This window comes from Lipotes vexillifer, unplaced genomic scaffold (genome assembly GCF_000442215.2).
Source record: "Lipotes vexillifer unplaced genomic scaffold, Lipotes_vexillifer_v1.1 scaffold890, whole genome shotgun sequence".
Classification (NCBI taxonomy): Eukaryota; Metazoa; Chordata; class Mammalia; order Artiodactyla; family Lipotidae; genus Lipotes; species Lipotes vexillifer.
The window spans coordinates 1,374,701-1,387,293 of record NW_006776053.1 but is presented as its reverse complement, the minus strand read 5'-3'; the positions used below and the strand labels follow the sequence as shown (position 1 = coordinate 1,387,293).

The following is a 12,593-nucleotide window of genomic DNA, read 5'->3' as shown; positions in this document are numbered from 1 at the left end:
CCTCTCACTGTTGTGGCCTCTCCCGTTGCGGAGCGCAGGCTCAGCGGCCATGGCTCACGGGCCCAGCCACTCCGCGGCATGTGGGATCCTCCCGGACCGGGGCACGAACCCATGTCCCCTGCATCGGCAGGCAGACTCTCCACCGCTGCGCCACCAGGGAAGCCCCGAAAAGTCAAGTTTTATGTGTCAGTAGGTGAGATAAGACATTTCTCCTAGCATCATAAATGTGATAAATCACTGAAGACCCCAGTAGTAAGGCAAACAGTTTGAGCAAGATTGTGTAGACTTTAGGATTATTTTAGTTTTTACATTTACTTAATGAGGCTAGCCTACACTTTGACCAAAATAATTGATCATAAAATTATATACCTGTGTGTGTGTGTGTTTGTGTGTGTGTGTATGTGTGTATATGTACACACACATCAGGGATTGTCAGTGTGGGACCCCTAAAGACGGTAGTACGGGTTCTCAAGCAATTTCAGTTGTGCAAAATTTGATCTAAAATCATGAGTAATAAGGTTGTCCAGCCTAAATAAAGTAATAATGTCTCTACAGTCTTGACTTTTGCCTTGAAAATATTCTAGTTTAGTCTGGCAGCAGCAGTGCCACTCAACCTCTGAACAGCAGATAGTAATTTTTGCAGAGGAGGGTAGAATAGTTATTGTAGTATGGTAGACAAACTGCAGTGGTATGGGTGGCAATTTAAAATTATTTCAGAGAACTATTATTATGATGTAGTGATTAGGTGTGTTAGGGCATGAGCTCTAGTTGGACCTGGGTTTAAAGCCTGTCTCTCCTACTTTTTTGATTTTTTTGGAGGGTAGTGGTGCTGAAAGGATGTAGAATCACCACACAGGTTACTGGAGAATGAATTGATGTAGTGTGTGAAGAACCTGGAGTGTAGCTGTGTTACTGTACGAAGGTTATTTAACATTTCTCAATTTCCTTATCTGTAAGTAACGTTAATATACCGACTTCTTGGGTAAGCAAGCCAGTTCACCGAAATCCAAGTCATTGAAACTAGTTTGCCAAATATCCACTTTACCCAGTATTCAGTTCAACAAAAATCAATTTGCTGAATCTAATTTGTAGAACTTACAGAATTTGTTTTCAGTTTCCTTCTTCTAAATTGCTACCCTGTCATTTTTTGCCCTTTTCTTCTCTCCCATTTCCTGTACCCCATCTCTTCCCCCATTACCTGCAGCCCAGAACAGACTGTATCTTTCCACCAGCAGAGGTCCCCTGTCTGCCCTGGCTCTTTCCAGCTGCAGGAGCAGCAGAGAGCTGGGATAGAGACAAATTGAACATTCTTGAAAATGCTGCTGTGCTAACTATCGATCTTAACTTGGCAGAAATCTTTTTTTAAAAAATAAATTTATTTATTTAATTTATTTTTGGCCGCACTGGGTCTTCGTTGCTGCGCGTGGGCTTTCTCTAGTTGTGGTGAGTGGGGGCTACTCTTCCTTGCGGTGCATGTGCTTCTCATTGCGGTGGCTTCTCCTGTTGCAGAGCACGGGCTCTAGGCGCTCAGGCCTCAGTAGTCGTGGCAGGAGGGCTCAGTAGTTGTGGCTTACGGGCTGTAGAGCGCAGGCTCAGTAGTTGTGGTGCATGGGCTTAGCTGCTCCGCGGCATGTGGGATCTTCCCGGACCAGGGCTTGAACCCGTGTCCCCTGCATTGGCAGGCAGATTCTTAACCACTGCGCTACCAGGGAAGTCCCCATGAATTGATTTTCCTGTCTACTATGTTGTACTTTGTCTGTGCTAGGTTATATCTTTGAACATTTACTGTGGATTCTTGATAAATCATCTTGTGAAACCTATTCCTAATAGGTTTCTAACCCCAGAGGCCAGACTGGTATAGTGTATGGCAGGCCATACTTGGTATAATTGATACTTTAATAAAATTTTTCTAATACTTGGCATAAGCTAAAATATATGATTCACTGTTTTTGACACTTTGAACCCAGGGTAAGATTTGTCAGCATGCCTGGTATGAAGTAATGGAGACTTTAGAACAAGGGTTTGAAACTCTATTATCTAGCTCATATGCTCTATCTAGAATTTTACCACTTTAAATTCTAAATCATAAAAACTTAATGCCTCTCTTGATTAGAGCATGCAGTATTTGTGTTCTTTCTGTTGAAAGGAAAAAATTTTGTCCCAAACCAGTTTCTTAGCTGGATTGTGATTTAGCAGCTCCATTCATGTGCAAAATTAGTATAATTAGTACTTAGTTTGTGATCATTATCTTTTTCTGAAAATCTTGTAGTTAAGCGTTTGTCTTTTTTCTTAAATTGAAATTTATTGTGTGCTTACTGTGTACTAATTATGTGCAGCAGTCTTATAAGGAGAGTTACATTATTACTGTCATTTTGCAGATGAGAAAACTGGGAGCAGTTATGTGACTTGGCCTGGTAAATGGGAGAGATGGGATTCAAATATAGGCTGTTTGACTCTAGGCCTCACACTCTTGGAATCTCAGCACCATATTCTGATAGAGGAGGATCCTAAGGGCCATTGGTACCTTAAGGAGTCTAGTATTTAGAAGACATTGCTTTAATGGCAGATGCAAAAATTAAAACCAAACTTCAGAGTTAATGCCACCCCCATTTTTAGGCATGGGGACAGTTGTGCCCCTTGAAAATTGCTTGTTTAAATTCTTAACTTTTTTTTTAACTGGCCATTTCAAAATTTATTTTATTTTTATTTACCTATTTATTTTTGGTTGCATTGGGTCTTCATTGCTGCATGTGGACTTTCTCTAGTTGCATCGAGCGGGGTCTACTCTTTCTTGTGGTGCCCGTGCTTCTCATTGCGGTGGCTTCTCTTGTTGCGGAGCGCGGGCTCTAGGTGCGCAGACTCAGTAGTTGTAGCTCATGGGCACTAGAGTGCAGGCTCGGCTCAGTAGTTGTGGTGCAGGGGCTTAGTTGCTTCACGGCATGTGGGATCTTCCTGGACCAGGGCTCGAACCCGTGTCCCCTGCATTGGCAGGTGGATTCTTAACCCCTGCACCACCAGGGAAGTCCCTGACCATTTTTTTTAAAGATACCTTTTTGTGTTTCCAAGGAAAAGAATGAAGTCCAAAACCAATTAGTGGTGTTGGAGAAGGATGCTGTTGTGGTAAGATTTAGGACATGTCCTTGCAAACAGGGAGGCAGTGCTGGCCCTGGGCATGTGACACAGAAGTAGATCTCTGTGTGGAATGGGAAGGAATTGTAATACTTAATGGCTTTTAGGAACTAAAGCAAAATAACATTAGGCTACTTAATACTATGTGGAACAAGTTAAAAAATGAATATCGTGGGCTTTCCTGGTGGCTCAGTGATTGAGAGTCCGCCTGCCAATGCAGGGGACATGGGTTTGTGCCTCGGTCCGGGAAGATCCCACATGCCGCAGAGCGGCTGGGCCCGTGAGCCATGGCCGCTGAGCCTGTGCGTCCGGAGACTGTGCTCCGCAGTGGGAGGGGCCGCAGCGGTGAAAGGCCTGCGCACAGCAAAAAAAAAAAAAAGAATATCGTGAACTGGAAACACGAAGACTGTAACATGGTAGTGACTGTAAGCAACCAGTATGTCTACACAACTTCATTTTCCAGGTCAGCTTGTATTTCAGTCTGCCTTGTTGACCTTATGAGTACACTCTTCTCATCTTGACATCATTAGCTAATATTCTAAAAATATGGTCACTTTGACTTATTCAGGAATGTGAAGCATATGCAGAAACTGGATTGCTAAAGTCAGATCAGAAGTGCTGTATACCAAGTAATGGTTCCCCACTCTGGAAGCCTGACAGTTTTGGTATTTCACTTAGTTTTGAGATAACATATTCGGAAGTAAGAATGCTGCATTATGTTTGTGCTAATGCTAATGCATGATACTGTTAGAAGATGAACTTTACCCCTAAGCTGACAGACCTTATAACAGGTATAAAAAATTAAAAGGATGCATGTATTATACAAGTAGAGTATGATTTTAGTTGGGCAGGGTAGACTAGTATCTGTAGCTCTTAAACATGCCCCAGTCATTTATTTCATTGGTCTGGTGATCTGAGATCTGAATGGTTGACCCAGAGGTCAGTTTTCACATGAATGCTGTAGCTTCATCAAGAAGGCAACATCCCAATAATAGCACTGAGTGATGACTTAATAAAAGGTCCTATTCTCTGTGTGTGCACAGAGTGGAACAGTTTCCCTAGAGCTGCTGCAAAGTGGTTTATGTTTTTTAATCAAGAAGTCTGTTTCACAAGTATACTTATATTTGTGGCTTGGAGGGTGAAGATCAGAATGACTTTCCCAACTGTGATAATAATGGCTAACTCCATTTTCCCATCTTACAAGATGACAGTGAAAAAGCTGAGGAGCCAGATACTAAAGAGAAAAAAATGTGAAGCCAAGAAGGCTGATGTGTAGAGAACAAATGTATGGATACCAAGGGGGAAAGGGGTGGGTGAGAGGAACTGGGAGACTGGGATTGGCACATATACATTATTGATACTATGTATAAATTAGACAACTGATGGGAACATACTGTATAACTCAGGGAACTCTACCTAATGTACTGTGGTAACCTAAATGGGAGGGAAGTCCGAAAGTGAGGGGATATCTGTGTGTGTATGGCTGTTTCATTTTGTTGTACAGTGGAGGCTAACACAACATTGTAAAGCAACCATACTCCGATAAAAATTAAAAGAAAAAAAAAAAGGCTAATGCTGGTGGCAGGGTTAAAAAGGTTAAGAAGGGGAAGCCCCACTGCAGCTGAAACTCTGTCTTGGTCAGAGGAATTGGCCAGTATTCCTGATTGGTTATGTATTCCAGAAAGGCCTTGTACAAGATGAAGTATTCAGCAGCTAAATCCAAGGTTGAAAAGAAAAAGAAGTTGATGGTCCTTGCTACTGTCACAAAACCAGTTGGTGGTGACAAGAATGGTGGTACCCGAGTGGTTAACTTCGCAAAATGCCTAGGTATTATCCTACTGAAAATGTGCCTGGAAAGCTGTTAAGTCATGGCAAAAGACCCTTCAGTAAACATGTGAGAAAACTGCCTGCTGGCATCACTCCTGGGACCATTCTGATCTGCCTCACTGGGCGCCACGGAGGCAAGAGGGTCATCTTTCTGAAGCATCTGAGCAGTGGCTTGCTACTTGTGACTGGGCCTCTGTCCCTCAATCGAGTTCTCCGCAGAACACACCAGAAATTTGTCATTGCCACCTCTATCAAAATTGATATCAGTGGTGTGAAAAATCCTAGAACATCTCACTGATGCTTACTTCAAGAAGAAGAAGCTGTGTAAGCCCAAGCACCAGGAAGGTGAGATCTTCGACCCACAGAGAGAGAAGTATGAGATTACAGAGCAGCGCAAGGTTGATCAGAAAGCTGTGGACTCACAAATTCTATGAAGAATCAAAGCTGCTCCTCAGCTCCAGGGCTACCTCCGCTCTGTGTTTGCCCTTACGAATGGAATTTATCCTCACAAAATAGTGTTCTGAACTTCGTACAAAGAACCTAATTGAATAACTGGTCCATCTTAAAAAAAAAAAAAAAAAAAGGCTAACTTTTACTAAACATGTACTATGCACCAGGTGCTCTCTTGAGTGCTTTAAATTTTTTTTCATTTCATTTAATCCTCTCCGGAGCCCTGTGACATGTACGTACTATTATTGTTGCCATTTTTAGACTGGGAAAATGCCAAAGCCTTTAGGACCATGATTATTGTTTAAATCAGAGAGATATTACAGATGTTACTCCCTTTACACAGTTTCTCCCTTCTGTAAAATGGGGGCTAGAGTGGGATGGAAGAGATTAGGGATGATTTATAAGGTTTCTTCTAGTTTAAAAAAAAAAAACAACTAAGAATCTTGGCAACCTCTTAAGGGTTCCTCAAGTGTTAACGTTATATCCTCTGTATCCCCTAGTATACACAACTGCCAACTTTTGAAAAATTCATAGACTTTAGAGCTGAAAAAATACTAAGAAAATTGGCCAGACTTTCTCCTTTTACTGAAGAGAAAATGGAGCACAGAGGGAGTAGATCCCTTAGCATCACACAAATGGCTTATTAGTACCAGAGTAAGGCTAGTGTTCAGGTGTCTTGCCTCCCTAGTGTATCACTTTATTGATGTCTCAACATTAGGAAATTGCTTTAACATCAGAGTTGGTATAGACGTTTTTATCTCTGTATAAAGAGTTAAGAGTTTGGAAATAGGAATTGATGTTTTACCCTTTCCAAACTTCATGATGAGTCAAGGAAAAGAAGGTTCTAAAAAGTAGCTTTTCAAATGTTGGACTTGCTTATTTCTATGATTTTTTTTTTTTTCTTTGGCGGTGCCACGTGGCCCGTGGGATCTCAGTTCCCTGACCAGGGATCAGACCTGGGCCCTCGGCAGTGAAAGCTCGGAGTCTTAACCACTGGACTGCCAGGGAATTCCCTATTTCTATGATTTAAGGCCTTCCATGCCTTGCTAAACATGCTGAAAATCGGGAGCCAGCCAACAGGCACATGAGAAGATGCTCAACATCGCTAATCATGAGGGAAATGCAAATCAAAACTACAATGAAGCATCATCTCACACTTGTCAGGATGGCTGTCATGAAAAAGAACACAAATAACAAATGTTGGTGAGGATGTGGAGGAAAGTGTACCCTTGTACACTATTGGTGGGAGTGTAAACTGGTGTAGCCACTGTGGAAAACAGTATGGAGGTTTCTCAAAAAACTAAAAATAGAACTACCATATGACCCAGCAGTTCGACTCCTGGCTATATATCCAAAAAAACCAGAAACACTAATTCGAAAATATACATACACCCCAATGTTCATGGCAGCATTATTTACAATTGCCAAGATATGAAAGCTACCTAAGTGTCTGTCAACAGATGAATGGATAAAGATGATGTGGTAATATACTACTCAACCATTAGAAAGAATGAAATTTTGCTGTTTGCAGCAACATGGATGGGCTTGGAGGTTATTATGCTAATTGAAATAAGTCAGACAGAGGAAGACAAATACAAAGTGTTGTATGATATCACTTATATGTGGAATCTAAAAAAAATAGAACAAACTAGTGAATATAACAAAGAAGCAGACTCACAGATACAGAGAACAAACTAGTGGTTACCAGTGGGGAGAGGGATTTTAAGAATCTAGGGGTAGCCAGCTTTATTCATCTTTGTATCCCTTTTAACTTAGCATAGTGCCCTATATTGAAAATGCTAGGTAAATATTTATTGAGTTTAATTTTAGAACATAGGAAAGTGTAGCATATAAGAAGCAGCAGGAGTTTTTCACCCTTAATCCTGTTTGTTCAGTGTCTTTTGCATTTATGTAGTGCTATAAACATATGTTGGTTTTTGCTCTTCTATCTTGACTCCAGTTCGAATAGTTAAAAAAAATTTCTTTTGGGGTTATTTCATGGATTGATTAACTAGCAACTAGCTTTGCTTCATATTTGAAAGATTCTGGGGTGGAAGTTTAAAGATGTTGTATCTTTTTGTTGCCACACAATGGATTTCTGAAGCTGAGACATGAGAGATGGTACTGAGCTTTAGCATTAATGGTTAACTAGTTAGTGTGTCAGAAAGATTAGTGCCCAGAATTATGTTTCTAATAAGAAGTACTTTAAAAGTCACTTAGAGAATGTCTGCGAGGTTTTTTTTTTCCTTCAGTTGAACTGGTCAATTTTAGAGAGTTAAGGCGAATCATTTTGTTCTTAGGCTTTTTCTTTTTTGTTGAAGTAAAGTTGATTTACAATGTTGTGTTAATTACTGCTGTACAGCAAAGTGATTCAGTTACACATATATATACATTCTTTTTAAAAATATTTTTCATTGTTCTTAGGATTTTTTAAATGTGCATGTTTCTGTTTATAAAAACAATATATTTTCAATCAGAAAAGTTGAATGGAGTAAAACAAAATCATCCTCAACAGATGGTTCTGAAATGACCTCGAAAGCTCTGTGACCACGGTCAAACAAACTCCTTTGTCTGTAGGACTCTTCTTCAGTTAGTCTTTGAAATGACAATGAGCAAAAAAAAAATCTCCTTCACTCTCCCTACTCCTGCTGGGAGTAACATATATTTTTCCAAAACAACCTAGTTCTTGTTTAATTACAATATTGCATTCATTCATTCATGTAAAGTTTTTTTTTTTTTCATTCATGTAAAGTTTTATACTTCGGTTTGATCTGGTTAGTGAAGTTACTCTAGCTGCTTCTGATTATCTTGGATTATTCAAGAGGAGGTTTATAATGGACTCATCTAAGGTGTGGTGTTTTTTTCTTGGACTCTGAAGCCCTGCTTTTGTGGGAATGTCAGGGTTTGGTTTTTGAAATAACGTCAAGTTCCCATCTAGCTGTTGAAAAGCATGTACCTTGCAAAGGTGGGGTTTTATTAGCCCAACTGCTCTGAATAGAAGTTCTCTTGTTTTGACTTTTGTGGCTCTTTCCATGTAACAGAATACAATAATCTGTTTAAACCTATAAGATGGAGAAAGGAAGAATTCATGTAAAGCATCACGCCAATGCCAGGCCTATAGTAAAGATTCAATAAATGGCAGCTGAGAGATTATTTTATACATTTTATTTTACATGTGCATTTTGAAATTTCTTTAACCTCCAAGCTGAATGGAGAATTATCAACAATCTCTTTTGTTACTACAGAGATCCAGGAATTGTAAATGAAAAATGTCAGAGGCTCATCAGTACATGCAGTTTTCTGAGAAATGCCTGTACTATATTTCCATAGAAACACTAATGACCTCTGACTCATCAAACCGAATTGCCTTCCTAAACTGTTTTCACCTTCTGATTCTCTAGCCACAGCCTTGAAGCTTTGTACTGCTTTTATTTTTTAAAATATCTTAAAATTGAAATGTCATAATCTTGAGCTGGCTTTTCTGCCTTCAGTATGGTTTCAAGGCTGCCGTTACAAAGCTAGAAGGCTGCAAAACTGTATGAAAGGTGATGTAGGTTGATCAGATGGAACTTATTAATGTTTCCATAGAAATGTAGACACTTCTTGTAAGCAGCATTTAAGCTGAGCAAATATGTGGGCACAATAGGTTATATAATTGAGAATCCTTGGCTTCTCCTCCCCCCACTCTTTTTTTCTGCCCCTAAGACTTCCATGTTAAAAAAATGACATTAGGGAAAGGGCTTTGTTTTTGTTGCAGTTTTTAACATGTGACCTTGACATTTGTAGGTGGAGAAAGGGAAATATGACTTGTTCTGCCAGCCAGCTTTTGCTGTGCGGACTTGTGGTGCTGTCTCTGTATTTCAAAAGCATTTTCTGTTATTCCTGAAGTATAGTTTATCAGGTTGTCTGTGAGAAACAAAAGCTAATGGCGTAAGTGGCACCCCACTCACTGGATAGAAAGGAAAGAGGCAGATGTGAATTTAATGCTCAGCCAATCTAAAGAAAAGTGTTTCTGTATTTGCTTGGGTCTGGGGCTAAATTGTAGGCTGCAGACTGGACTGTAAGGCAGGCCATGGTTTGGCTAGCTAATGTTTGTTACCAAAAAAAAAAAAAAAAAAAAAAAAAAAGCTACATTCCTTTTCAGCCGCTACCTAAGCCATTCTTTGTACCAAAAGCAGTATAGGAGATGGAGTTGGGAGGGGCCCTGAAAAATGGGAAGAGTTCTTAGAATTTCAGGAGCTGTGGATGGTTTGCCATGTGTATCTTGTCTACCCTCTCAGAGTGCTTTCCTCCCATCCCTTTAACCCTTATGCTTATAGTTACCTGGTTGAAATTTTAGAACCACTATATTGAAGTTAGTCAGAGTTGCGCTGGTATTGACACACTTCCTAGGTGTATCCATGTATTTCCTTTCCTCAGTGACTGTTGCCTATAGAATAAAAAGCCAAAAACTCCCCGTGTATGGCAGTTAAAACCCTTTATGATATGGCCCTGGCGGGGGCTCCAGTCAAATCACATTACCAGGTAACATTGTTCACTTTCTCTGTTCATGCCTTTTACATGTGGCTTCCTCTGCATATGTTTCTCAAATAGCCCTGTTTGTCTGGTGAATGCTTATCCCTTGCACATGCCCCTGGCCCCATGGTTGCTGCTGTGTTCTCACTAATATTGACAGCGGCTATTAAGCGCTCTCCACTGCCCTAAGTGTATCATTTCATTGAATCCTCACAACAGTCTACAGATGAGGAAATTGGCTCAGATAGGTGAAGTCACGTCAGTCACTAAGTTAACACAGTAGTAAGTGATGGTGCCAGGACTCAAACCTATTCTGATAGCAAAATATATGCTCTTACTACTCTGCAGTGCTTCCCAGTTTCACCTTGTCCATCTGTCCCAATCTGTTCATCATTCACTCCCTACCATTAATTTTTTTAATGTTATTATCTATTTCACTATTTTTTTTTTTCTTTTTTGGCCGCACCACACGGCATGTGGGATCTTAGTTCCCTAACCAGGTATTGAACCTGTGCCCCCTGCAGTGGAAGCGTGGAGTCCTAACCACTGGACCACCAGGGAAGTTCCTTCGCTACCTTTATTTCATTTGGCTTTAATCTTATTGTAGTAAAATATATATAACATAAAATTGACCATTTTAACCATTTTAAGTGTACAGTTCAGTGGCATTAAGTACATTCATATTGTTGTACTCTATAGTTAATTTTTATTCTGTACCCCTCTGGACTATTCATTCTCTGACAGTAGGGTCATTCTTACTGATACCTGTATCTTCCAGTCCTAGGAGCTGCTACAGTGTGGGCAGGTACTTAATAACATTTGAGGAAGTAAGTGACTATATTTGCTAGGCTGATGGAATTACTTTCTGATAACTGATAAACTTATGAATTGGTTAGTAAATAACACTAGTGTAAGCATTTCCATATTTCATTTACTTTAAAGCTGCAGCAGAATCCAAAAGGTGGCATAATACATTTAGAAGAGGGAAGACTTTTTTTCTAGTCTTATGTTTTCCATTATAATAGCCACTGGCCTATGTGGCTACTTTAATTAATCAAAATTAAATTAAGTTAAAAATTCAGTTGCTCAGTCACACTAGTCACATTCTAAGTGCTTAATAGCCACATGTGGCTAGTGGCTATCATTTTGGATAATGAAGACAGAGAACATTTCCATCATTGTAGGAATTTCAATTGGACATTGTTGGTCTAGACTTTGAAGGCAGAGAATACTGAAACTGTTATTTTCTCTTAGAACTTGATATTTTGGCAAGAACTTCATTGTGGTAGCATGTGGTTTAGTACCATTGCTTTTTGGAGAAAGAAGTAGTTCCTCAACATTTACTGAGCACCCTTTCCTGGGATCCTGGGATGTGCCTCAGCCTTGAGGCTGGAAATAGTTAGGGCTGAGACCAGATCTGTCTGAAAGAAGGACACAGTTTCACTGGGAACCTAATCGTGATCAGGGGCACAAAGCAGATGGGAAACTGACACAGATGACCAGAGCTGTTGGTCCAGAAAGTACCAGTGAATGACTCTTGTGTATCAGTACAAATTCTGGGTAAAGATTTTTAGCTTTTTTCTTAGGGAGTATGGAAAACAAAATTCTCTAAAACCTGAATTCACGGTCAGTAGCCCTGATGGTGATTTGGTGTGGGAAGCAGAGGGAATTGGGATCACAGAGTAGGGAACCTAATAGGGCAGAATAGTTTCAAAATCCTTCTAGATCCCTGACTTCCTTCTGGAAGCTCTGCTTCAGTTCATATCTCACATTTTAAAGTACATGAAACTTGAATTGCAGTTGACTAGGTAAAATAATGTTATATATCATATTTAATTAAAACATTTCAACTAATGTTAATATGTGATTTCTGTTTTGGGGAAAGATGAGATGTTTGATTAAAATTATAGAATTTTGCCTTTTAAGGGCCTCACCTTAATTTTGCCTTGTGGGCTTCAAAGTAGATTGGCAGAATCCTGACCAGGATCCAAGTCTCTATTGCACCACGCTGCCTTCCTGCAGTCAAATTGAATGAAATTAAAACGTTCCTAGAGTAATATTTAACTTGCTTTTGTAAAAAACACATTATATATTACAATTAGCTAGTGTTTTAGATTTGAATTTGTTAAGTGGCATTACCCATAAGCTTTTATTTGTTCACATTTGGAAAAAAATTGGATACTCAAAGTTTATTTAAGATCCTATTGTGGTAAATGTATAACTATAGCCAAAAATAGTAAATAAAGAAAAAAATCAATATTTTCAAAATTTATTACTGTAGCCAATCACAGATTAAGGAGTCACTGATCTTTTTGTTTTTGCCAAATTCTTTCCTATTGGAGAAAAGCTTGTCATCTGGATCTTCCTTTGTATTAAAGAAAATTCCTAGACTGAGAGCCATTTATTGATCTCTTGCCATAAAGTAGGTTATTCACCAAATCTCACAACAGTTGAACAAGATGGTTAATTTTATCCCCATTTCAGGAAGTAGCTATAGGGTAGTTAATTAAACAAAAACAGTGGCAGATACGGGATTTGAATCCGACTCTAACTCAGACCCATGTCCTTTTCACTATGCATCTGTCTTTTTTTTTTTTTTTTTTAATAATTTTCGGTGACAAATTGAAAATCAAACCCCACAAATTCAGTTTTTTTCACAGAGAACAAAGTAA

General features: G+C 39.4%; 1 protein-coding gene and 1 pseudogene across 1 annotated transcript in view; both read left to right on the top strand.

Moving 5' to 3' along the window:
- Positions 1-12,593, top strand: part of NR6A1 (nuclear receptor subfamily 6 group A member 1) — a 218,897-nt gene that overhangs the window by 15,130 nt on the left and 191,174 nt on the right. The gene's annotated exons all lie outside the window — the stretch shown is intronic.
- On the top strand, positions 4,348-5,480 carry LOC103082469 (60S ribosomal protein L6 pseudogene; annotated as a pseudogene).